Genomic DNA, 27,440 nt, shown 5'->3' on the forward strand with positions numbered 1-27,440 from the left:
TGCCACAAGTACTCCTGTTTTTTATAAATAATAATGTTACTCTCTCAGAGTTGAAATTTGAGTGTGACTTTTAAAAGAATTAAATCAATAACATCAATATGTAATTAAAATCAATAACAGGCTAAGTGCTAAATCTTAGAGACTGGCAGTAATGAAGACTCAGATTGTTGCTATTTACATATTATTTGACAGTGATTTAACAAGTAATCACTCAGCCACACTGGAACTAATGCATGAAAATTCTTTTTTATTACATGCAACTCCCTTTGGAGTTTGCTAGCTCCTGGAACGCTGAACTGAGCCTCTAAGGGTCCCACCCTCTTGCTTCAGAACCTCCAGACACTATTTCTCAGCCTGCTTAGGGCCTTTGGCAGGTGTCTACAAAAGCCAATGGAGAGCTTCAGATGGAGTGATTATATAGTTTGCTGGACCAGTGACAAGCCACGCGTGCTCATTCCCTAGTGGGAGGGGACAGCCTGACTCAGAGAAACAGGGACTAGTTTTGGTTCCAAGTTTTGGGCTGTGTGAGTTTGGAATTGAGAAGGGCAGCATAGCCTGGTGCATCCCTAATCAACTCCTGCTCACCACACCAACTGAGACTGAACTACTGTGGGATTTAATATGTGAATCGGGAGTGCCAACCTTGCAGTGATCAGCGATCAAGGATCCAGAGAACCACTCCTATGCAGGCTACCTACAACCAGCCGAGATCTCCACAGAACCCCAAACCAGAAGCCTGGAGAGGAGCCTGCCCCCGCCGAAGGTTGAAAACACTTTTAAAGGGCCCCTTTCATTTTCTTTAAACTGGCGAACATTTGCAGTGCTGTTACACCTATCTCTGGACTCATCCTAGGCATTCCATCTACCTGGTAAGGTGCCAGGGAGGGAGTTGGGGATTGTGAATGGTGAGAGGCAAGGAATTTGTTATATTGTTGATTTTGTTAGTATTTTACTTCAGCCCTTTTTTTCTCTAGAGCATTTGTCTTCTGTCCCCAGTAGAGTCCCTTATGTTATTTTGGTCTTTTGGGATGCGACATTTCAGGGGTGGGGCTTGTATTAATGTAGTGTGGTGTTTATGTACTGGGTTATATTAGTTGTTAATGGAATAGTATTAGTCATTTTCCCAAGGAGTCACATCCCTTCTGACCCAGGCACAGAGGAGTCATCTTGGCTCAAGGCATTGGGTGCTAAAATAAAGAATCCAGAACTCAACCTAGGGGAGGAGAAGGAAGAAACCACTCTGATTAGCAAGCACCAGAAAGGAGGATTGAGCCATGCTTTGGAGGAGGGGCTATATATAATTTTACCATCAGTTCAACTGAAAGCTTTACTTAGAGCAATAAAATGTCCTCCAGGTGCAGTGCCACCCTGTTCACTCATTAATTCATTAATAGCCTGATCAAAGGCCCCATGAGGTGAGTGAAAAAAATTGCTATTGATTTCAGCAGTCTTTGGATCAGGCCCTAAAATCCACAGAACGAGTAGAAAACTCTTTGAAAAATCAGTTCTCCAAGTGGTCCTCTTGGGGTGAGTGAGTTGTCTACCATAGAAATGAGTTGGGGGCCTGTCCTCCCCCCCAACATGATGGAGCCTCGTGAAAGCAGGGCAACCTATGGAAGCCTTGTGCTTCTCTTCGCGTAAAGGCCTTTATCTGTGGGGCACCTCACACCACTCCATTAGAGCCACGTTAGCAAAGATTCTCCTTGTCCTTGCCAGCTCCAAGAACCTATGTGCGAAAGGGACTGTATTACTTTGTAGACAGAGCTCCAAGAGTCTGGGGCAGGGGGTGGGGAAGATGATGTACGTTTCTCTGTTTCATCACTTCCTCCACCTATCTCATCCTTTCTGCACTCCCTTTGTCCACTGGATCTGTGTGGGGGCTGGATTGGAGAACCTCCTTCTGTGCATATTCAGATTAAGGGGGGCACAAACTTCCCCTCTCCCCCAAGTAACTTGCAGTTATCCATTGACACAATTAGATTGAACACCTATATTTTGAGGTCATAAAGCAGGGCTCCCTGGCTCAAAAATGCTATTATTTCATGTAACTGGTGCATTTAAGAGTACATTGACTTTGCCAATGTATTTGACAGCTTTGTTGAAAATGGAGACGCTTTTGGATTAACATACGGGTAGCTCCTTTGAAGACCACTTGTGAAGTTCAACTATGCAGTGTGGCTGTCAATTTACTGAACAAGGATCTTTACAAACTTGTATATTACATCAGTGGTCCAAAAACATTACTTTCTTCCAAATTGTTTCCAGGTGACTCCACGATCTTGTTCTGTGAAGTCTTAGATGCTTTAAGCTGTGGCTAGCCTATTGATACTATTGCCCAAAGCAAAGAGCATATTGTTGATTCAACCAGCTTTCAGAAGGTCGAATCGATACAGTGCTTAACGTGGTTGTGATAGCTAGCTAGAAGATGGGCTGTATTAAGGGAGCCCAGTGTTGCTTAATCCATTGGAACTAAATCAATATTGACAATTATGGGAAACTTTTGTCAGATTTCCCTAGTACAAGGAAGACTTTCAAGACTCTGTCTCCTCCTGCACAAATCCTGACACTCAAAATGAACTGGACACTCTTTCTGAGAGTCTCCTGATTTAAAGCTGTGAGGTCCCATCAGAGTGTTGGGGGAATCTTGGTTCTGGAACTCGCTTCTTCCAATGGCTGGACAGAGTCCATGATTGTTCTCCTTCAGGGAACATTGCAAAGCCCACCTATGTATTAAGCCTTTATCCGAGGGGGAAGTCTGGCTGGCAGCTTCATTTGAGTTCTTTTGGCCTGAGGAGTTTGCTCTGAGTCCTTGTGAGTCCAATTATAGTAGCTTGTTTTAACTGCTGTTTTACAATTCATGTACACGTGCTTAGAGGTGGAGAGAGGCATGTTTTATAAATCAGTAAATCAATATCTATTTTATTTATGCTTGCACTAGATGGATGTAGAATCTGCAATAGTACCTTCTAGTAGTTCTATATATGAAATGTGACCTGATCCTGCCAACCGTTACACATATACATAGGCCCATTGATTTTAATGGGACTGGTAACCCAAGGAAGACCTATCCAAGTGAATAAGGGTTTGTTTGGGGGCTCAGTCCTATAACTTTAAGCTAAAGTTTAGAATTCTTATAAAAACAGTTTACTCCTGTTTTTCTCTAGCAAACAGACACTGACAAAAAAAATCAAACCATAACAAAAAACTGTATAAGAATGCAGAGAAACATAAAATATTTCATACACAGTGCTAATAAAAACATGGTTCCTTGTTAAAATCTTGTGGTGACTTTGAAACTTATAAAACACAAACTGAGAAAATCTGAGCCAAAGGTTTAACAGGTAATTTGGGGTTCTGTTAACATCACAAACCATTTGTTTCATACCAAAGGTTAGCCTGATGTCACAGAGCACCATAAGAGGCATGTATGGTCTTAAAATTAAGTTACTTTTGTAGCAGTATGTTAGCAAAATCTTCAACTGTTGGGGAAAAAGGCAGGGCGGAGGGGGGATAACATAGAATAGAACTGAAAATGGAAACTAGCTCTTGTTTATATGTACAATTTTTCCATAAAATTGATAAATATTGGGTTTAAAAATAACATGTATCTTAACAGCAAGGATGCTAGATAAATTTCAGGTAGTATCTGTAGGGTACATCTATACTGGAGCTGGGAGTCATATTTCCAGCTAGGATAGCTGTACCTGCACTTGCTTTGAAGATGCTAGATAGCTAAAAATATCAGTAGCTGCAGCAGGATGGGCTATCTGCCTATGTATATCCCATCCAAAACCTTAGGTTCTTATTTGGGCGGCTAGACTGCCCTGTCACATGGCTACACTACTATTTTTAGTGTGCTAGCTAGTGCACAGAATGTCTTCCCGAGCTGGAAATTGTGCCTCCAGCTCCAGTGTAGACATGCCCTCAGTCTTAAAGGCTCATTGGAATTTTACAATCCTGTTCCCAAGGAAGTATATGTTAACTAACTGTAACAAGTACTTTGCTACAGGGGTTTGAGTATCAAATAAGACTCTCTGTTGAGCTGCTGCTTTGTTTTTGCAGCAGTAAATCCTAATAATGTATTTATTAACTGACAAACACCCTAAGTCTACAAGTGCCAACTGCATCCATGAAATCCATCTCAGCCTATAACTTCATATTTTTAAATAAAGATTTGTGATATCCAAAGAAGATGCCTCAACCATAAATTGTACCAAGAGTTTTGTTGTCTAAAATATAACAGAGTGCTAGCTGTTTTAGGAGGTACACAAATGTGTAACTGATCATGATGGCTGTTATAATAATGCATTCACCTGCCTGGCTTTAGAAGAAGAAATGGGATAAGTATCAAAATCTCTTCTAGTGCTGGAACTTATGGGAAAATTTACACTGTGGTAAGTAATATAGAAGTCTTCCAGAATAGTTTCACTGTAACAGTGGGCTGTAAGACTTACTGAATGGTCACCTCTTAGAGGCACTTTGAAATCCATTTCAGGTCCTTATGTACCCCCACACCTCAGTACCACAGTACCTTATAATGTATTTATTCTCACAACCCCTGTCAGATAGGAACGTACTATCATCCCCATTTTATTGATGAGGCACAGAGACTGAGTGACTTGCCCAAGGTTATCATCCTAGTCCCTAGGCCATCCTGGCTTTCCAGCCAATGTTAGTCAGATTATCTCCTTTATTAATGTTGGATAGCTTTGTGGGTTAAATAAGGATTAATGTTCTTGTGGGGAGGGGAGAATATGAGACACGACAAGTGGCTTGTGAGGTAAGGAACAGATTCAAAGTACTTAACGATGCCCATAACTTCAATCACATAAGTAGTCCCACTATCTTCAGTGGGGCATCAGGTGTACAGACTGAGGGTGAAGTTAATGAAAAGATTGCCATCGACTGCAATGGGCTACATGCCCCAAATGAGATGTTAGGTAAATACAAAAGCTTGTTGTAGTGAAGATATACATTTTTCTTATTTTATGTGGGCTTGAAAATTTTGTGCTGCTGTCAACTGGCCTTTTCATTCATGTAGGATTAGGCAGGTAGCATAAGGGAAGAATTATTCCAGAGGTGGTCTGTGTGGAAGAGCAGTGATTTGATTAACCTGATATGGGCTTCATTTGCAGATGAATCATGCCTATACGAATTTCCATGATTATGAGCGGATTATATCTGATTTGTCTATGCAGTGATAGGTTGAAATCCTTGTCACAGAATTATGTTTAATTTCTATCATGTGTAAAGCTTGGATGATTTGAGTCTTAGAACTGTTGCTGATTTTTAAACCATACTGCTATATTGATGAGCCCCATTCTGTAGCTGTCACTCACATAGACAGTCTCATAGAAGCCAGTGGGACTTTTCATATGAATGAAGGGGGTGCAGGACTGGGTCCTATAGTTGTAATTTTAATATGTTTATTTTATTGTATCTTTTGTAAATTCTAATAGTCAATGTGTTAAATGTTCCCTTTGCTGATACCTCTGCTGATTTAGCTATAGTCCAAGTTGGTATTTCATACTTTTAGACACAAGAAATTAATAACATTGTCAGAGATGCAGCTCAACATTAAGGCTCTGATCCTGCATTTTTTGTGTGTAGCCAAATCTGACGGACATCCCTGGATGCTCCACAGGGCAGGTCTGCCTCCATGGAGTAGCTTGCAGGATTGGGACCTTAGACAGTTGCACAAAGGACTCAACCCAACCTGTTCGATTAATCAGACCTGGAAGTCATTGCGACGATGCTGTTCTGGCGGGACCCAACTGAGAGTGCCTATTCAGGACCAATTGCTCAAACAGGGCAGTTACAGCCCTAGGCTGGGGTTTTTCCACCTCTAAGGCAAACCAAACCAGCCAGACAAAGAGGACTTTGATTTCACCCCACTGGCTAACCACAAGTCACACAAGCAATTTCCTTAGACACTCCAGTCTCCCAGTATCACCACCAGTCCCACTCGTCCTGGGGATGAATGGTTATGAAAACCAATACTCCAATAAAAGAAAATGGTTCTCTCGATCCCAAAGAATCAAGCCCTAGACCCAGGTCAATATACACATCAGATCTTACCCACAAATCACGCTGTTGCCAATCCTTTAGAATCTAAAATCTAAAGGTTTATTTATAAAAGGAAAAAGGTAGAAATGAGAGCTAGAATTGGTTAAATGGAATCAATTACATACAGTAATGGCAAAGTTCTTAGCTCAGGCTTGTAGCAGTGATGGAATAAACTGCAGGTTCAAATCAAGTCTCTGGAGAACATCCCCCACTGGGATGTGTCATCAGTCCTTTGGGCAGAGCTTCAGTTTGTAGCAAAGTCCCTCCAGAGGTAAGAAGCAGGATTGAAGACAAGATGGAGATGAGGCATCAGCCTTATATAGGCTCTTCCAGGTGTAAGAACACTTCTTTGTTCTTACTGTGGAAAATTACAGCAAAATGGAGTCTGGAGTCACATGGGCAAGTCCCTGCACTTTGCTGAGTTACAAGGCGTATCTGCCTTCTCTCAATGGGTCAATTGTGTAGCTGATGGTCCTTAATGGGCCATCAGGCAGGCTAGGCAGAGCTAAAACCAACTTGTCTGGGATGTTTCCCAGAAACACAGCACAAATTTGAAATACAGACAGTACAGAGCCAATATTTATAACTTCAACTACAAAATGATACAGACATATAGACACCATAATCATAACCAGCAACCCATAACCTGGTCTTAGAGACCTTATATGACCCCCTTTACATAAGATTTGGTGCCACTACAGGACCTTGGTTGCCACCATGTTCTATATGGTCCCAGATTATATCAATAATGTCACAGTCATGTCCCCTCAGCAAGGTGTCACTTGGCTACTTCTGATTTATAATGGTAATAAGCTGTAGGACAAATATGGGAAGTAAAAGATTTCTGCATTTCAGGTAAGAGGAAAATGACTCATGTCACCAGAGGCTCACCAAAACATCATCAACAACAGTCAAAGTGAGAATTTTAATATGACAAAGTTTCCAGAAAAAGCAACCCTTGCTGAAAGCAGTACTATTTTTAGAATACTGAGCAGCATTTATCTTCATGGCAGTACTGGTAGTAGGATCACTTAATAGTCCCTTGGATCACCTATTGTGCCCCTGAAGCAGAACAATTGGACATTGTCCCTAAGCAACTGCAGAAACATTATCCCTGGGGCTTCTCAGAGTGTATACCTTTAAAAAATTGAAGTTTCAACACCTTTAACACCACAGCTAAGTGCAGAGTTTGGAGGTGATATGGTCTTGTAGCTAGAATAGTAAAGTGTGACTCAGATGTCCTGGGTTCTAGTCCCACCTCTGCTACTAGCCTGCTGGGTGATGTTAGGCAAATCACTTTATGCTTCAGTTTCCTATCTGTAAAATGGGGGTGATGATACTAACATCCTTTGTAAAGCACTTTGAGATTTACTGATGAAAATCACTACATAAGAGCTGGGTTTTAGTATTAAAGAAATTTCAATAAGTTTATGCTGATTCATCTTCCTCTCATTAATTAAGACTTCGGGTAAAGAATTAATGAAGAAAGTGAGCCTAACCCTAATTACCGGTCATTCCAGATGTTATTGCATATCCCTGATGAGGATGAAAGAATCAATAGGATCTAAATTAGATTTTCACACCCTCTAACTGCAATATTTGAGACAGCAATCGACATCCTTGGGAAACATTGTAAGAAGACAAAGCCATGGGTCATAAATGAACTACTACAAATATGTGGCATTAGAAGAGAACTCAAGAGAGATAAGAACAGCACTGAGGGAGGTGATAAATACAGAGCGATAGGCAGAAAGATCAAGAAAGGAATGAAGGTGGCCAAGGAGATATGGATCAAAAAAACAATGCTCTAAAATTGAAGAAAGTCAATAATAAAAATAGCAAACGAGCCTTCTAGATGGTAAAATATCTGACAAAGGAAAGTTGGACCAAAGCTAACACAATTCAAGACAAAGAAGAGAACAGTCTTACAGAAGAAAGGGACATCATCAATAGGTGAACAAACTACTGCTCTGATCTATACAACCACAGGATAATTGGAGAATCTAGTGTCCTAGACAGCCCAGATTCAAAAGAGGAGAATGACTTTCCAATACAGCTGTGAAATCACTCAAGAATGGAAAGGCTACAGGTATTGACAACATCCCAGCCAAACTGATGAAATTAGGAGGAGAAATAGCAATAGGTGTACTCACCAAGATCTGCAACAAGATCTGGCAGACCAGTGGACACAACCACCTCCACGGGGACGCAGTCACTAATCATCACTCTGCCAAAGAAAGACAACCTGCAATTGTGTCAAAATTAGCAGACCATAAGCTTAATTAGCCATCCAAGCAAAGTGATGTTGAAAGCCATAATGAACAGATTGAAGCCACAAGCAGAGAATAACATCGCTGAAGAACAGGCTGGCTTTCGTGCTGGAAGAAGTAGCACAGAACAGATTTTCAACCTTTGTTTTCTATGTGAGAAGTACTTACAACACTAGCAGGACATCTATCACGTCTTTGTTGACTTCAAGAAGACGTTTGACAGAGTATGGCATGAAACTCTCTAGGCAACTATGAAGATGTACAATGTTAGTTGTAAGCTTATTCTTACCATTAAACAACTGTATGCCAAGGCCAGCAGTGCAGTTCTTGTCAGTGGCAGAATAGGAGAGTGGTTTCGTACCACTGTTAGAGTCCTGCAAGGCGGCTTTCTTTCGTTCACACTGTTCAACATCTACTTGGAGTGCCTACTGACTGATCCCCTAGAAGATCACATATGCACAGTCAGCATTGGGGGGCGAACAATCTCAAATCTTCAGTTCTCAGATGACATTGACGGTCTGGCAGGTAAAGAAGATGAACTTGCCAACCTTGTGAAATGATTGGATGAAACCTCAACAAAATACGGCATGGAAATCAGTGCAGAGAAACCAAGCTGATGGCAAACAAATATGATGGGATCAGCTCACATATCACTGTCAGTGGACAACAGCTGGAGACAGTGAAACAGTTCAAGTATTTGGGGGCAATCATCACTGATGAAGGATCAGAGACAGAAATTCTGGCAAGAGCTGTGCAAACAGCAGCAACAGTGGCAAAACTAAAGCCAATTTGGAGGAACGAGAACATCTCCCTGAAATCCAAACTGAAACTGCTGCACGTACTGGTCATCTCCATTTTTCTGCATGAGTGCGAGACATAGACCATTATGGCAGAATTTGAACAGAAAATACAGGTAATAGAGATGAGATACTGCCGCAAAATCCTGGGCATCTCCTACTTCGATCACACCACTAATTAAGAGGTCTTCAATATCATCACCCAATGCTCTGAGTCATATCAAAACCTCCTGACAACCATGAAGAAGTGCAAGCTGAAGTGGTATGGCCATGTAACAAGATCATCTGGCCTATTCAAGATCATCCTCCAAGGGACAGTACAGGGGAAGAGAAGAAGAGGTAGACAGAAGAAGAGATAGATTGACAACATAAAAAAGTGGAGAGGAATCGACTTCACGGAGACTCAAGCACTGACACACAATCGTCATGAGTGCAGACAATTGGTTGATTGCTCATCAAGGATGATGCCTCAATGACTAATACAGTTATGGGAATAATGATGATGAAATACTGCAGGAGATGTCTATTGCCCTCTATTTTCCTCTTATTTTGCTGGTATTAAACCAGGGAACTTCTAGAACCTTCCCTCTGAAGCCTGGGTGGGTATTTGTGCTCTAAGTCCACAAGCCTTTTAAGGTTCTACCATAGCTCTTTAGGTCAGCAGGTGATCTTGCCTTTGCTGTGATAGCACCTAGGCTACAGAAATAACACTTGCTTCCTGGTCTGTCAAAACTTTCCTAGCTCTAGCAGGTTGACCAACAGGCTTCTCGTTGTCTGGTTATGAGTGGTAGTGATAGACCTCTAGAGGATAGCTCTGGAAGCACAGATGTCACATAATTTAATCTTTTTCAGAACTTTTGATGCATTGTTGAATACCATGCTAATAAGACTTTTTTTTTCCAATACTTTCATGAGACCTAAAAATACCTATTTCTCCCATGGCTGTAATTCCCCTGACCTCAGCAAAGTGATAGACACTTAGTAGCATGTTGATGAAAATATTATAGCAATCCCTTTGTCCATATTCAAGAAGAACAAATGGCACAACAACTCAGTTATGTTAAATTGAGAAAATACTGGATTTCATTCTAAGATTATTTTTTCTCCATTTACTGTTCAAATTCATGAAAGTCCCAGATTTAAAATGGTGCATAGTATTTATTGCTCGCCCTCATAGTCTGTGAATTGCTGATCAAAACTGTTTCAAGTCCCTCAGGCCAGCAGGGTTGCTTTAGCACTGATTCAGGAGTAAAATGAACAAACTCTGGCTGGCAGAGCAGTGTAACTTTTGTTTCTTGCTCCTCTTCTTTAAATTGAAGAAATGATAGTTGGAGGAATCTGACAAAACTGAGGCGGGCTATTGACTAACATCCAAATTGAATCTACATCTGCATTATAACAATACTGAATGCCTACATAGTACTTTATATTTTCAAAGCACTATGCAAATATTACATTTTGTTATGAGGCAGGAAACTATTGTAAGTTTTACTACGCTCATTTTACAGAAACACAAATGAGATACAGTGATTTAAAATGATTTGCACAAGTCCATACAGAGTCGGTGAATTTAGGAGTTCCTAGCTTCCAATTGAATACTCTAACCACTAGACCTCTCTACATCTCTGTATATTCATTCAATATTCTTTCTTTGTGGAATGAATAGTAGTACAAAATCTACATTGCCGCAAGATAACAAAATGTGTACTCTTGCACTGAAACTTAGAGGCCTATTTGATGTCTTGTCTCAGCCTGCCCAGTTGTATTTTTCTTTAAGCTTTCTGAACACCATCCAATTTAGACAATGAACATCTAATTCTTATTTAATTAAGCCTCTCTGAACTACATCTGACTCCCATCTAATCAATTTTTTGCCTTGTTTATGCTCTCTTCTCATTCTATTACAAGTACAGCCTTTCCCCTTAACTGAGTTATTGAATACATCAACTTTTTGTTCTCAGCACTACACATATGTATTATAAATCATTTTATTAATCTCTGCTACTGTAGGAGTTAGTAAAGTGCTCTTGTTTCCCCACCAAGTGTTACATACAAAACATTTATAAACAAGTGGCATATACAGTAAGAATATATATTTTAAATATAGAAATAAGTATTTCATATTTTAACCATTTTTAATATGCCTGTGGCTGTTTCCTTGTTATCTTGAATGTCTTTTGGTTGTAGAACCCTTCAGCATTACTTAAGATGACACTTTTAACAGCACAAAGGAACTGAAGTGAGGCCATTGATATATAAAAGTAAAACCTTCTCCCTTGCACTCATCTTAAAACATGGTTCTGTGCTGTAGGGTACCTAATGTCCTCTAGAAATTTTTTTTACTTTCCATTTGTCTTACTTCCAGACAGCCCTTTTAATCAGTCAAGGTAATGCAGGCATCCATTTTAGAAAGGCTGCCTTTTTACCAATGCAACTTGGTGTGTCAAGTTACTGTATATGTCAAGTTACTGTATATAATCTGTGTCAAGTTACTGTATATAATCTGATAATGGCAGGTGATGTGACTCATCTAATAGGGTTTTTTTAAGCCTTTCTTCTTTGCAGAATTTAGATAACTGCTTAATTTCTTATTTAGTCAGAAAGATCATTTGGTCAGTTTTCTTCACACTCCAGGCATAAAATAATAGTTCTTTTTCCTGTTGCTATGACACCAGCTGTTTACCAAACTATCTAAACAATGTATACAGTAGGTGGTGCCTCAATTATTTCAGCAATGAATTAGGATGGATTCCTTGCCCTTTCCAGACAGGAACTGAGTCCTAAAGGAAAGCTTTTGTTTTGATTTTAATTCTTTAACTTATGGTATAATACATGGATTTACTCAATTTTACAAGCATCACATGAAAACATGAGCTAAGAGAAATAAAAAAGCAGAGCCGAGACCATGAAACATTTTCCTCTTCACTCCAAGACTGATGTCTGGAGAGAAAATAGCTGTATTTACAGTGTTTTAGGTTAGTTTCCCTTAAGGTTGAGCCTCCTAACTCCATATCTCCGATAGGAAAACATATTTCAAAATAGATAACTAAGGATGAGCAAACTGGTTTGGTTAAAAAAATGAAAACCCAACCTGAGTCATCAGAAACTCCCGGAAATCAAAGCTTTCTTTTGTCCTGCAGATGGTGAGATTTGAAGCACAGTTAGTCCCTTTCTAGAGCACCACACTTAAATATATTTAATCTAGAAAGATGGTAAACAAATGGTCAATTCTCATTGCAGACAGAGCATTAAGATACATAAAAGTTTCATTACGAACATGACTGCTGCCCAAATCTTCTCCCAGGAGAAAAGAGAGGCCCACCGTGGCCTCTGTTCTTGCTTGCCAAATCCATTAACTGCCAAAAGCTCTCTCCTGGAATGTCAGGTAGATCCATCCTTCTTTCAGAACCACTTACCTTACACAAAATCTCATTGTTGGGCACAGCACTTTCACACTCTCTCTCCTGAGCCCCTGCCCAACACTCAGCTAATACTTGTGCATTCCATGGTATATGGGATGTGCTAGGCTGTGCCACTTCACTTGTGCTGCTGCCAGAATAGAGCAAGAGAGAATCAGGCTGTTTCTATAATATATGGGGCTGAAAGTGGGGATTCAGGCCTGTGGGACAATGATACTCAGAGCTACAAATGAAAAGCACTATTATTTATTAGTAGCATATTGTCCGCAGAAAACAAGATACCATGAAGGAGGAGAGCTTCCCCAGGAAGAATAGTTATTGGTTGGAGCAGAACAGCTTCTAATCTACCCAGAAATGCAGCAAAGAAGGCTGGTAGGAAGAAAGTTTGGTCACATGAAAGTATTTAGTGCCTGATGGTGGAGGATCTCTAAGAAACTGTGACAGATAGGGGGGTTGAGGGTCAAGTTTCCAAGAGGCCTTAAGCATCATCAGCATTAGAAGCAAGAGGAAGACCAAGGACAGGATAGGCCCACTGCTCAGTGAGGAGGGAGAAACAGTAACAGGAAACTTGGAAATGGCAGAGATGCTTAATGACTTCTTTGTTTTGGTCTTCACTGAGAAGTCTGAAGGAATGCCTAACATAGTGAATGCTTATGGGAAGGGGGTAGGTTTAGAAGATAAAATAAAAAAACGAACAAGTAAAAAATCACTTAGAAAAGTTAGATGCCTGCAAGTCACCAGGGCCTGATGAAATGCATCCTAAAATACTCAAGGAGCTAATAGAGGAGGTATCTGAGCCTCTAGCTATTATCTTTGGAAAATCATAGGAGATGGGAGAGATTCCAGAAGACTGGAAAAGGGCAAATATAGTTCCCATCTATAAAAAGGGAAATAAAAACAACCCAGGAAACTACAGACTAGTTAGTTTAACTTCTGTGCCAGGGAAGATAATGGAGCAAGTAATTAAGGAAATCATCTGCAAACACTTGGAAGGTGGTAAGGTGATAGGGAATAGCCAGCATGGATTTGTAAAGAATAAATCATGTCAAACCAATCTGATAGCTTTCTTTGATAGGATAACGAGTCTTGTGGATAAGGGAGAAGTGGTGGATGTGGTATACCTAGACTTTAGTAAGGCATTTGATACGGTCTCGCATGATATTCTTATCAATAAACTAAGCAAATACAACTTAGATGGGGCTACTATAAGGTGGGTGCATAACTGGCTGGATAACCGTACTCAGAGAGTAGTTATTAATAGTTCCCAATCCTGCTGGAAAGGTATAACAAGTGGGGTTCCACAGGGGTCTGTTTTGGGACCGGCTCTGTTCAATATCTTCATCAACGACTTAGATGTTGGCATAGAAAGTACGCTTATTAAGTTTGCAGATGATACCAAACTGGGAGGGATTGCAACTGCTTTGGAGGACAGGGTCATAATTCAAAATGATCTGGACAAATTGGAGAAATGGTCTGAGGTAAACCGGATGAAGTTTAATAAAGACAAATGCAAAGTGCTCCACTTAGGAAGGAACAATCAGTTTCACACATACAGAATGGGAAGAGACTGTCTAGGAAGGAGTACGGCAGAAAGGGATCTAGGGGTTATAGTGGACCACAAGCTAAATGAGTCGACAGTGTGATGCTGTTGCAATGCAACAGCAACCATGTCAAAGCTCATTGCCTGTAGGTAAGAGAATGCAAATCTGTCACTGGATTTGTTTTGTCCATTTTGTAAATACCACCTTCATATTATCCATATTATAATTACTTTTTAAATTTAGGAATAATTGCTGTTGCAAAAAAAGCAAACGTGATTCTGGGATGCATTAACAGGTGTGTTGTGAGCAAGACACGAGAAGTCATTCTTCCGCTCTACTCTGCACTGGTTAGGCCTCAACTGGAGTATTGTGTCCAGTTCTGGGCACCGCATTTCAAGAAAGATGTGGAGAAATTGGAGAGGGTCCAGAGAAGAGCAACAAGAATGATTAAAGGTCTTGAGAACATGACCTATGAAGGAAGGCTGAAAGAACTGGGTTTGTTTAGTTTGGAAAAGAGAAGACTGAGAGGGGACATGATAGCAGTTTTCAGGTATCTAAAAGGGTGTCATCAGGAGGAGGGAGAAAACTTGTTCACCTTAGCCTCTAATGATAGAACAAGAAGCAATGGGCTTAAACTGCAGCAAGGGAGATTTAGATTGGACATTAGGAAAAAGTTCCTAACTGTCAGGGTGGTTAAACACTGGAATAAATTGCCTAGGGAGGTTGTGGAATCTCCATCTTTGGAGATATTTAAGAGTAGGTTAGATAAATGTCTATCAGGGATGGTCTAGACAGTATTTGGTCCTGCTCTGAGGGCAGGGGACTGGACTAGATGACCTCTGGAGGTCCCTTCCAGTCCTAGAGTCTATGAATCTATTAATCAAATCAAAGGGTCTACACTTTCAGTTTGCACTGGGTCAGCTACATTGGTGATTGGTAGTTAATTGCTGGAATTGGAGCAACTGCAATTGTAGACAGTTAAGGTGACATTTTCAAAAGTGCTCATCAATGACCTAACCCTGCTCTCATTGCAGTCCATGCCAAAATTCATATTAACTGTAATATGCATGGTATTAGGCTTTAGAAAAACCCCATAGTTAGATTGCAAGCTCTCTGGGGCAGGGTCTTTGTATGTATTTGTAAAGAGGGACTGCATATAGGAGGAAGGACTCCTTAGATTCTTCTTATTTTCTAAGTGGATTTTAAATAATTACCAGTCCCCCTCATGCCAAAATTGCCTGAAAAGACATGCCATATTGCTGTAGAACTCTTTGGAGAGAGGGATGGGGGAAATAATAGAAGGTGGGGGGGGTTCAGATAATTGCTGGACTCCTGGGGAAAAAAAGGGAGAACAAGATGTCAGCCAGAACTCATTCTCCCAGCTTGCACTTTACATCACTTCCCGAGGGGAGGGCTAAATCTTTTTTTCACTATATTGTTTCTGTGAAATAATCTTTTGACTTGTAGAGGGGGAAATCCTTGATGTACCAGTAGAGGTGGTTGAAAATTGGAATTTCCATCTCATGGGAAATTCTGATATTTCAAAATTGGTTTTTGTCTCAAACTGGGATAAAAGTTAAAATATCAACATTTTTTTCATGGAGTGGAAAGTTTATAAATGTTGATATATTTTTGAGTGAAATAAAATACTTCAACATTAATTAATTTAAAAATGTTATTGTGGTTTGTTGAACTAAACCGAAACATTTCATTTTGGCTTAGTTTGACATTAATCTGTGCCCCCCCCTGAGTTGCCATGGTGCCTCATGAAGCACCTGAATTACAACTCCCATGTACCTATCCTCCAGTAAGGGATGGGCTTCCAGGTTGGACTACATCTTCCATGATGAATAATGATCATGAGATTCCCCCTATATTGGTTCAACAAGGGGAGACCACAGTGTACTATGGGACATGTAGTCCAGCTAAGAAGCTTGACCCTTGGGAATAATAGGGTCTGATGTAACCATAACTTCTATGAGGCACTGTGACAGCTCAGGCAAACAGAGATTAATGTCAATCTAACTCAAAACAAAATGTTTAGGGTTCATTTAAGCAAATAGAAATGTTTTGCTTCAGGTTGACTTGACCCAAAATCATATGGATCACTTGCCGTGTGAAAATATGAGGTTAAAAAAATAGTAGGGAAGCCTAATGCCATGATGACACTGTACACGCACAGTATTGGGACATGCAGTTTTCAGTCTGTACAGACTGTTCAGAATTATTAGTTCAAAAGCAAAGCTAACTGTTGAGTAGATTGTCAGTTTTCTCTAGTATTTCCATTACCAAAGCATATATTGTCTGACAAAAGTCTCTCACATAGGTACCCTACAGTGATTACATTTTTCCCCTTAGTGGATACTCAAAGCCTATCCAGATGATCAGCTATTTTTCACTTTCCATCTCATGATGCAGAGCAGTAAAATAGCTTTATGCTGTAGTACGAATTTGCTGTTTGAATGCCAGATTCTGAATGTCAGTAAAAAGCAGCCTCCAAAGAATCTATCAGTGAAATATAAAGAACAATTATTCCTAAATTTAAAAAGTAATTATAATATGGATAATATGAAGGTGGTATTTACAAAATGGACAAAACACATCCAGTGACAGATTTGAATTCTCTTACCTACAGGCAATGAGCTTTGACATGGTTTGTTCAGGTTCATCATTAGCTAGTCCCTTTTTCATTGCAAGATATCATCATAATTTGCAATATTTACAGCAGTAGTACACCTAAAAGAGCAGCACGGCATTAAGAGTAAGTTATACATATAATAAATTATGACAAGTGAAAAACAAAGCAGTGCAGCAGCCAACGTACATTCTATCAGTTATGTTTTGAAAAAACAATAAAAATGTTGTGATTGAGATGTGTGATTAAAAGTTATTTTAATCCCCATAGAGAAGTGCCATAGAATTTGATAAAGATGAAACCAATAGAAATCTATAGAAATCTAAGATGACTTTAGCAAAATTACTCTAAAAATGGATATAATTTTAACAGAAAATCTTAGGCTCTCTCTGGGTTTCTTTTTTTTTTTTTTTTTAACCTTCGTCATATCCTTGCTGTCTTAAGTTTTATGGGATAGTTCAAAACACAATTCTATAATGCTTTTCCATAGGGTAGATACCACTGGCTCAGTGCAGAGCCAGATCCTAATGCCTGTTGCAGCTGCTTTGTGCCGGTCACCTGGGACAAAGCAGTCATAAAGCCAGTGATCCCTCTGCTTGAGGGTTCCCTGGAATGGAGAAATTCAGAGGAGGCTGAGGGCAGGCATAGCCATTCCTCTGGCATAAGGGATGTAGGGTCAAGGACTGCTGCACTTGACTGATTCCCAGCTGCCAGAAATAGTCCCTGGTAGCCATAGACAACTGATGTGTGACAGACTGTATGTCCAATTGGTCTGGAGAAAAGTGTCAGGTGGGTGTTTAAGTGCCAAATCTACTGCTCACACATGCAAAACCCACACACAGAAGGGGGTAAAATCACATTAGGGGAGACACAGTGAACAAAATTCTCTCCTGTGCCAAAGCTCTGTTCAGCACAAGTGAGTAGTAAAATAACATCTGATAGCTGGTTAGGCTTGCCTGATTTTCAAGGCCAGCCCCAATTAGCCAGTTCCTGCTAATCGTTCCAAAGTTCCAAAACTAACGTAGGGTTTTTAATTCACTGTAGACCAGTGGAGAACAAGCATAGGGGAGCAGACCACTCTCTATTCCCTTATACTGGTATCAAAGGCAGAGACCCACAGGTGACCCACTTATACCCTGGAGAGAGTTCCTCTACCTCACTAGAATTCTCTGCTGGATATTAGTGGCCAGGTTATTGCCCCATTACACTACATGCACAGCATAAATGGGTCTTGAGTTCATTAGAAAATCTGACTGAGAGACTAACAGACGAATCCAAACATCACTCAAGTCAATAAAAGACTCATTAATTTCAATGGGCTTCGGATCGGGCTTTTACTTATTCACAAGGGTCTACAAAAATAAAGTTAATGAATACAACAGTATAGAGTGATAGTAATGAGAAATATCAATTTAAGATAGGTAAACTTACCTTAGCATTTGCTGTATTCTCTCGCATTCCCATATATTTCTGGGAACATTTTGAATATGGCAAAAGTTGAGTTTAGCTGACTGCAAATCTTATTCACTTATGTAAGGAAATTGGCAAGATTGTAAGTGCCACCATTTTAGTGATAAAAAATAAAGATAACTGAAAAGAAAATACAAAGAAATGTATATAAAGCAGGCATCACACAGCAAGAATGTTACACTGTCAATTTCTCGGGATTGCACTAAACTGGGATCTCAGAGCTCTTCTCTTCCTTACTCAAAGACTGAAGCCTTAGGGGCAATGCTGTATTTCCAGGTTCCCAGATCAGACCACTTGAAGGCTTGGCCTTCTGCCAATGTTTTCCACAGTTTAATATGGACCATTGTGTATAGTCAGTAGGATCATTTCTTCTGTAAAAGGAAGTCTGGGAGAACTCTGTCCCCACTCCTCCAAACCCAGGCGGTAACTCTATAGCTCAAGAGGCATACTAAGATCACCACATATTCTCTTAAAGTAAGGTTTAACACACTCGTTAGCATACTCTGTCACACTAGCAACTTCACAAGCCATTTTTAACTGTGGTCTTTAAGGTACATATATCAATCTTAATTATATCTAAAACTGCTAGTGGAAAAAACCCTAACATTATGATTCATGAATACGGAAGACTATGTGGGGACCAACAATTCTCATCACATTCCTCACAACCACATTTATACATCTGACATAATGGTGGGTTTTGTGTTTGGTCTATAGTGGCCATCTCATGGGGTTTGCCTTCACTTCAACATTAGCTTGAGTTATCTACACTGGAATTAACTCCTCTCAAGCTGGCCTCGCTTGAGTGTGAGCAGCCATACTGTGAAAGAACACTTGAGCAGCACAGAGTGTTTGGATAAGCAGCACAGAGTAGCAGTGCCCCACTGCATTACTAGCTCCAACTTCAACAGCACTTAAGCTTCAACACACACACACACACACTGATCAACTAGCTCAAGTTCAAAACCTCACAACTCACACTAGAGATTTCTTGTGTAGAAGCCAGGTTAGGGACAAGACTTGAGTTATGTCTTGAGTTAACAATGCAGTAAAAACAATCAAAAAGTAAAGCTAATGGAGAGTTAAAGTAATAGGGCATTTCATCAATTTCGTAGACTTAAGTAAAGACATTGAATAGTAGGTTTGATTTTTCAAGTTCTGATCCTCCTTTTCTGTTATAAATCACATTTTTAGGAGCTGTCTCTAATGCATCTAGGAGGCAGCACAGTCTGGTGCGTAGGACACCATATTGAGAGTTAGGACACATGGGTTGCGATTTTCAAAGCAGTGTAGGGATTTAAACATATATCTTCCACTGAAATTAATAGGAGATATGTATAAACACTTTGGAAATTTCAGTCATGGGCTCTAGTTGTGGTTTTGACACTGACCTTTGGCAAGTTATTTAATCTCTATGCTTTGATTTCCCTGTCTGTAAAAAAGGGAATATTGATATTTGTCCACCTTTTGTAAAGTGTTTTGAAATGTACCAGTGCAGATGAAAAATGCAGATATAAGAGCTTAAGTATTATTGTGTATCTGTCATTTTATCTCTGGATGCATGGATGTGTATACATAGATATACATTTCATTTCTATAATAACGTCCCATTAAGATTTGCATTTTAATATGATGAAATGTTGTTACAAAAGTGATTATGAATAGTTTAATGCTGAGAGCCAGAATACAGAGTCCGCTGTCAGAGACAATTTTATAATAAAAAGCCCTAAAAATGCACAATGTATTTTGAAGCAAGTACCATACTGTGGTGATGTAGTGTGTTTTACTTCACCGTACAGCAGAGTTGAAAAACATTTACAAATCTTTGTATATGCCTTTAAATGGACCAGTTCATTCCCCCCTTTTAAGTGAAGCACAATAGGTCTTTATTCCAGTCACTGAAGCAGCATCCTTGAATTACAATTAATGTTAATAAAGGGTTTTGATAGGACTAACCTATTATTCTGCTACTTCTTTTAAAAAAAATCAAATATTGCTGGAACAGCAGAGGCTTATGAGTGGAAATTTCTTGTTTCACTATTGCTTTGTTTGTGGTCATTCAGTGAGTAAGTGTAGTTCAATAGAACTTGATACATACCACACTTTTTTCCTCAAACTGTGGTCTGCAGATGAGTAATCATCAGTGAATAGCTGCCTAGTCACATGCACTGACTCCTCCCCCTATCTAGCTCCTAAAGTGCACTAAGAAGTTGATCCAAAGCCCATTGAAGTCAACATGAGTTTTTCGTTGACTACAATGAACTTTTAAGGTCTGCTTTAATGACAGCTAAAATGCACATGCTTTCTAAATACTGTTTTATTACAAAAGCAGGTCCTATCATTGCCGCAGAGATGTTATACAAAAACAATTCAAACAACCTCTCTATTAATATGTGATGCACATTATGATATCTAAGAACCCCTGCTTTATGATGACAAAGTGTCATGAATCCAACTGCCACTGAAGTAAGTGGTAAAATTCCCATTAAATTACAAGAGGAGCAGAATTGGAGGATTTGTTGCGATTTAATTTGGTTGGATTGGGTTGGCTATTTATTTGTATTGATTTGTAGTTTCTACAGTAAATGAGCATCCATCTGAAGTTCTAAGCAACATTCATGCTCTCTTAAAATAAATGCTTGAACGTCAGGCTTATCCCTAGCATGTTCTTATATGTGAACAAAGTTTATGCAGTATTGCATGACGTAGCAATGAAGGGAATAGTAAAAATGCTAATGCCTAATACTGCAATTTATAATTTTACAATATATTGGTTCAACTATATCACCTTTTATACCCCTGCATTTTATAGTGTAATATCACAAACTGTAATGATAATATATTATTATAGAAGAGGATACAATACTTAGAACTATAGATGTTTTAAAAGAACTACTGTAATTACACTGCAGCAAAAGGCTACAAGCTAGTCTAGATTTATCTTTTCATTATGAAATATTGAGAACAAATTGCGAAAGACCGAATAAAGCTATTAATAAACACAGCAAGTGCTGAATAAAAATGTGAATTTTACACTTGATTTCGGTGGGTTTTAAGCACTATGGTAATAAAATACACCAGCACTGTAGATTATAGCCCCAGTTCTTCACCAGGATCTCCTAGCATGGACTTAGGCATTGGTTTAACTCATTAACTTCAGTGGGTCCAGGCATGGGTATAGAGGACTTTAGTAGCATATCCCAATGCAGAATTAAGGTCTATACAAAACTACATTTTTCTCTTAACTTCTATTGTTTAATTCACTAGAAAAACTATATCAAACTCTACTTTCATCATTGACATTGTCAGCAGAATTTTTTGATAAAAATATGGCTTTTACCTACATTTGGGAACAGTTATTTCTTCCTTATAAAATGCATTTAAAGACATTTTAAAAAAAAGTTTTTACCTTTTCCCTTTGGGAATCTAAAGTAGATGAGTGAACTCACTGGAATTGAAAAGCTTTTGGGGGGATACAAGTATTCTTCATTTTTTCATGCCTACTGCAAATATATATTAATCATGACTTTTACAGGCAATTTTAATACCTAGGAGGATGATATTGATTTATCAATAGCTTCAACATTTATCTGTAACGCAGTGTTCTTAAACTCTTCCCAAAAAAATCTATACTATGAATTTAAAAATCCTATTTTTGTTATGGGTGTGTTTTTCCAGTTAGAGAAAGGTCTATAAAAATCAATGTGTTAAGAGACTATTAATGGCTGAGCCCTCCAAAACCAGTAAATGCCAAAGCTAGATGTATCATAAAAGGAGTAGAGTGAATGTTGTACATCTTTTAATTGTATCATTGCAGGCTGTTTGTCAATGGAAGCAGCCATGGGCAATCTAATCTACTCCAGCAAGTCACAAATCCTCATGGTCATTTTTACCAAAACTGTTGAAAGATCTAAATAAATCACCTGACTACTGATCAAAACCCATGGAAACCAGTGCAGGCTCCATATTTCAGATGAGATTGAAAAGGGTCGAGGAAATCAATGGACTATATTAAATGAACACCTTTTCACTAACTCACCAATAGCAGATTACATATAGCAAAAAATTGGTAAGGATCTCAGCTTCTAAAGCTTCAAATATTCAAGAAATATTTAATTCTGTTTTCAACTGCATGCAGCCCAGAGGCACCAAGCTCTTATATATCCAGGAAAGGATTTTTTTAGCTGGAGCTGTGTGCACATTGTGGTTGAGGAAAAGAAACGTTTCTGTTTCCCAGTCTCAGATATGGTACAAGATTTCAAAAATTCTGTATGCCACAACAATCTAAATTCTGTTTCCTGTATAATCTGTCAGAGGTCATCTGTATACCAAGGTGATTTATGAAGGTGGTATATGGAAGAACATACTATGTCTCATGTTGATGGTCAAGGAGATGTAGTATTTACAGTGTCCTGCTAAGGCACTGATAGAGCAAACCATTAGCTGCCATTTTAAACCAAGGCATAAGGTCGTCCAAAGCAGAAATTTTTGCAGGGAAAGTTTACATCTCCAACAAGGCAGCTGTAACTTGCACTTCAGAAAATCTAGGGTTCCCATAATGGAAACATAGCACAATGGAGCATTGGTAGAAACAAAAGCTGGCCTCCCCAGAATAATCCTAGTGATAAGATGACAGTGGAAATATCTTCTGATTTGGGATGTATCAAACCCATTGTCTCCAAACATCACATTATCTTCAAATTTGGCTATTAATAAATTCCACGGATTAGCTAATAGCTTCTTTTTTTAATACCATGTTTCATTATAAGAAAACACGGCCCGTTTTGTTCTGTTGACTTTCAAAGCCTTTCTGCCATTCTTCCATCTCTTCTAACTCCTTCATGCTGATTTGATGGAGGTTTGATCTTACCTCCTAGGTGAATTCTGACAAAACAATTTGATTTAGGATTTTTTTCTGCATTCTGACATGGTGAGATTGAAAAGTATTTACCGATCACCCTTCCAGGGTAATTCAGAACTATGCAATTCACAAAATATATTATTATTTTGTTATTATGAAGGATCATAAATGTTTCATTCCTATTTAATATGATAAATACCTGCTTTCTAAAAGAGAAAAATATTGTTCACCTCTAATGTGTTCTAGCCTAGAAGAATTATTTAATTGGATACATTTCTTTATATTTAGCCATTTTTTTGCTAACTGATGAAAAATGGTGCAATATTTTCTACTTTACTGTATTTAACTAGTAATAGGAGAACCTCCAATTTTTTAATTGGGTTAAATGGCCAAAATTAAATTAAATATATGATTTGTACAACCAATTTGATTTTACTTTCTGTCTTTGACTGTTGAAAAGATGATGAGATGGGTAGGAGATCTACAAGCTCTGAGGGCATATTCTATTAATTACTTAGCTGTGGAGCAAAGAACTTTTAAAAGGCAACCAAGTCAGACCAACCAACAGCAATATTAACTCCCACACTGCATCACTCAAGAAAAATTTCTAAAGGTGATCCCCATCACCAGAGCAGTCTTGGAGTTGACCAGAAGAGAAAATATTCAGTAATTTTATATTTAAAAACTATTTTTAATACTGTAGAATGATACAATGTGGATTCACAAACAGGGCTGGCTGTACTGTTTTTGCCACCCCAAGCAGCGCGCTGAATTGCCGCCGCGGATGGCGAGGGCAATCCATGTGCCGTTAGGGTGGCACACGTATTTCCGTGGTGGCAGCAATTCGGAGGCAGCTTCTATCTTCAGCCGGAAGACAGAAGCTGCGCCACCATGGACAGCTGAACACAGAAGCTGCCGCCGAATTGCCACCGCAGAAATGCGCATGCTGCCCTAACGGCACACGGACTGCCCCTGCCCTCCGTGGCGGCAATTCGGCGCACTGCTTGGGGGTAAAAACACATGGACTGCCACCCCTTGTAGATTGCCGCCCCAAGCACCTGCTTGGGACGCTGGTGCCTGGAGCTGGCCCTGTTCACAAAGGTAGGTTCACTGTGAAATACAATACACAAGATTTTGTCTATATGAATAATTAATTTCTTTTTTTTTCAAACTAAGAAATGATGCAATTGTTTGCAGCTTGGATCCTCAAGCATTGCTCCATCCCAGTCTCTTATGAGCCCATCTGATCACGTGAGTAGGCTTTTAGATTGAATCCAAGCAAACTAAATAAAATCAGTTTTATCTTAGGTCACGCAGAGGCAAAGTCTCTTCTATACAAGAACTCAGTTCAGTGCAGGAGCTGATGAGAGGGGAGGCACGTTCTGGGAGTGATTTCCAGATCCTCAGTTCTTGAAGATCTGACCTGGGGATCTCCCCACAGATAGAGGCACAGAGAACAGAAGCTGGAGGCAGAGGTACAACAGAACCTTTTCACTCTCATCTTTCCAATATCTTTCTCTTCATCCAATAGCCCTGATGTAATTACACATATGGTAGTTTGATAGATTCTTTTAGCAGAGATTATCCTCTGATAGCTAATGATACTGACTGTGGGCAGGCAAATTAACACAAGCAAAAAGGGTCAAATGTTTAAAGGCATTTAGGCACCAAAAGAAGCAGATAAGTGTCTAGTGGGTTTTTCAAAATCACTTAGGAACTTAACTATCCCACTAGACATCTACCTACATCCTTAGGTACCTAGAAATACCTTTAATAATCTGGCCTATAGGCACTTAGGAATCTAACTGTCATTGAAAGTCAATGGGAGTTAAGTTCCTAAACCCATATTTTTAAAGTATTTAGGCATTGCAAGGCCTAAGTGACTTACATGGCTAAGTCACTTAAGTATTTATTTGCCTAACTCCCATTGATTTCAAAATGAGTTAGGCACCATAATACCTTTCAGAATCTAGGTCTTAGGCCTTGTAACACTGAGTGGAGCAATGCCTAAATACCTTTAAAAATATTATCCCAACTGACTCAAACTTTGAAATCAAGAGGATGACTCATGCATGAAGTTGACCATGTGTGTAATGCCTGTAGGATTAGGGCCTAAAACATGCTCCCTTCCAAACGTGCTGAAAGTATCATACTAGAGTCCCGCCAACTATTCTTCTGAAGACAGTAAAATAGAGTAGGCCGTCCTTTAAAGAAGACCATTGTGAGGAATGGTGCATTTTTAAAATGAGTATTTATTGAATTCCTAGTCTGTTATTGGTATTTTTTCCTAAGTTGAAGCAATTCTCTCAGTTGCATCAAATGCCTGCACATATATTGGAATGCTGCCTGTTGTTGTAAAGGCACATCCCGCTGTAACTATAGCCTGGCTAAAACAGCAACAGTAAGTTCCTTTACAAAAAGACATGTAAACTTGTTCCTCCGCCCCCACCATACCGATTCCCTAAGAATAGCAGTTGAGAGCTAAGATTCGTCACTGGCATGTGGAGAACTTTAAAATTAGAACTGTCAGCTGTGCTCCTCAGTTTGGAAGTAGAAATCTCTGCCATCTGAACCTTTTTAAAATTCATTCTCAACGCCCTCAGAAATGTCTGATCCTCATATGTTAAGATTCATCACTGAGCATTTTGATAAACTCAGAGGCTTTTCATATTTTCAGATGAGATTGTTTCTACTCAAAACCCAGAAAAGGCATATGCAAGAAAAGATAACGTCAGTCAGAAGTGAATCGTCATAATAGCATGCTGATCTCAGATTCATCACTTACATCACAATATCATCTAAAAAGTTCTGGACAGGGTACAAAGATATAGGAAACACAGTCCTTGTCCCCCCAAAGAATTTACAGTGTAAATAGTTGGAAAAAAAATGAAGATTAGATACAACACACAAGCAAATATATCATGGTGATTACTTATATGCATCTTTTTTAAACTCCCCTCAACTGCTTTACCTAGCTCTTGTTAGTTCCTGTCATTTAAAAACAACTGTCTCACACTGGTTTACTCCTCTCTTACTGTCATGCCAGATGTCCCAGTCACCACCTACCAACCCCATACTTGAGATACCTCCATTCCATGCTGTCCTCATCCCCATGTATTTAAGGCTGATATAAAAATAACCAGCCAGCCAGATGGTGTGCAAATTACTAAGAGTGGTGAAAGAGCCCACCAGCAGATCCTGCTGTTCACAGACATATTCCCTTATGCTCTTACTGCCTGGGTGAATTGGTAACAACTGTATGACTTCAGCTTTTAATATTCTATTTCCAACACTATTTCAGTGTAGATACTAGATCTCTAGTGACACTGTTTCTTTTCTTCTTTACACAATGATCAACAATATGAAGAATCTGCAGAGCACACGGGGCCCCAAATATTTGTGTTCGCTAATTATGCACAAACATGCAACGCCTTCTATATACATACTGCTGCTCTTTGCATTTTCAGGTGGCTTCCAAAACATAGAACACAATGAGCACCACAAGAGGGATCACAGCCGATTGAAAGAGATACTGCCCGGTTCCTGCACACTCCGCATCTCACCTTGTCTTCATTGTAGTAGCTTTATGCCTGCACATAATAGTCTCTGTTAAAATTCTTTCAACACACAAGCCTTCAGAAAATTAGTAACCATTTTTCACTGAGGGTGGAGCTGCAAGTTCATAAGTGTACACCATTGGTTAGTGTCTGTTGCATGTCTCCTTCTGTGTCTGATCAACTGAGTATGTGAGTATTATAGCCCTGAATTGAAGAGCCTGGCTGTTTAGCTCAAGGCTCATGCTATGTTGCTTGGAATTCAAACTGTTGTGGGCTTCAGAGGACCTGAATTTCTAATGTAAAAAGCAAAGGAGAACACACTTCATAATAAGCAATTACGGTAAAGCAGAAGCAGATGAAGCTTACAAATTCCAGAACATATTCTAATTATTAAAATAATCTTACACTTAAAACTATTTAAATAACTTTCACAGCACAATTATTATGTTAAACAGTAAAAGCAGCAGCATAGCTTTGCAACTCATAACACAAAAGCTGCTGTGTTCAAACCTTCAGAGAGACAGCTGTTTATTTCACATGTCCAAACTTCTGTGTGACTTTTTGAACAGGACTTTTTTGCTAAAAAAAGAAAAAAAAAGTGTTCCAGATTTCTCTGTGTTTGCAAATACAATTATTGTAACTATAAGAGTAAACTGAGTATTTGTGCATGCAAATTCACATTTAGGTATCTGTCTAACCATTTGTGTGTGTAAATCCCCACATTTCACTCACAGCTACAGGAAATACATGCTCAAAAATGTATACACAAAAAGTCTTTTATTTAAATTGCCCAATATGTTGTGCTAATGTGCATATTAACTGCA

At 39.2% G+C, this 27,440-nt stretch overlaps 1 long non-coding RNA gene across 1 annotated transcript; it reads left to right on the forward strand.

Moving 5' to 3' along the window:
- The first annotated feature begins 2,704 nt into the window (after window positions 1-2,704).
- Window positions 2,705-27,124, forward strand: LOC120407431. Its single transcript, XR_005599961.1, has 4 exons — window positions 2,705-2,811; window positions 22,016-22,267; window positions 24,368-24,534; window positions 26,527-27,124. It is a non-coding gene; the product is annotated as an uncharacterized LOC120407431 (long non-coding RNA).
- Window positions 27,125-27,440: the final 316 nt, after the last annotated feature.

The sequence above is a fragment of the Mauremys reevesii genome, linkage group 6 (genome assembly GCF_016161935.1).
Source record: "Mauremys reevesii isolate NIE-2019 linkage group 6, ASM1616193v1, whole genome shotgun sequence".
Lineage (NCBI taxonomy): Eukaryota > Metazoa > Chordata > Testudines > Geoemydidae > Mauremys > Mauremys reevesii.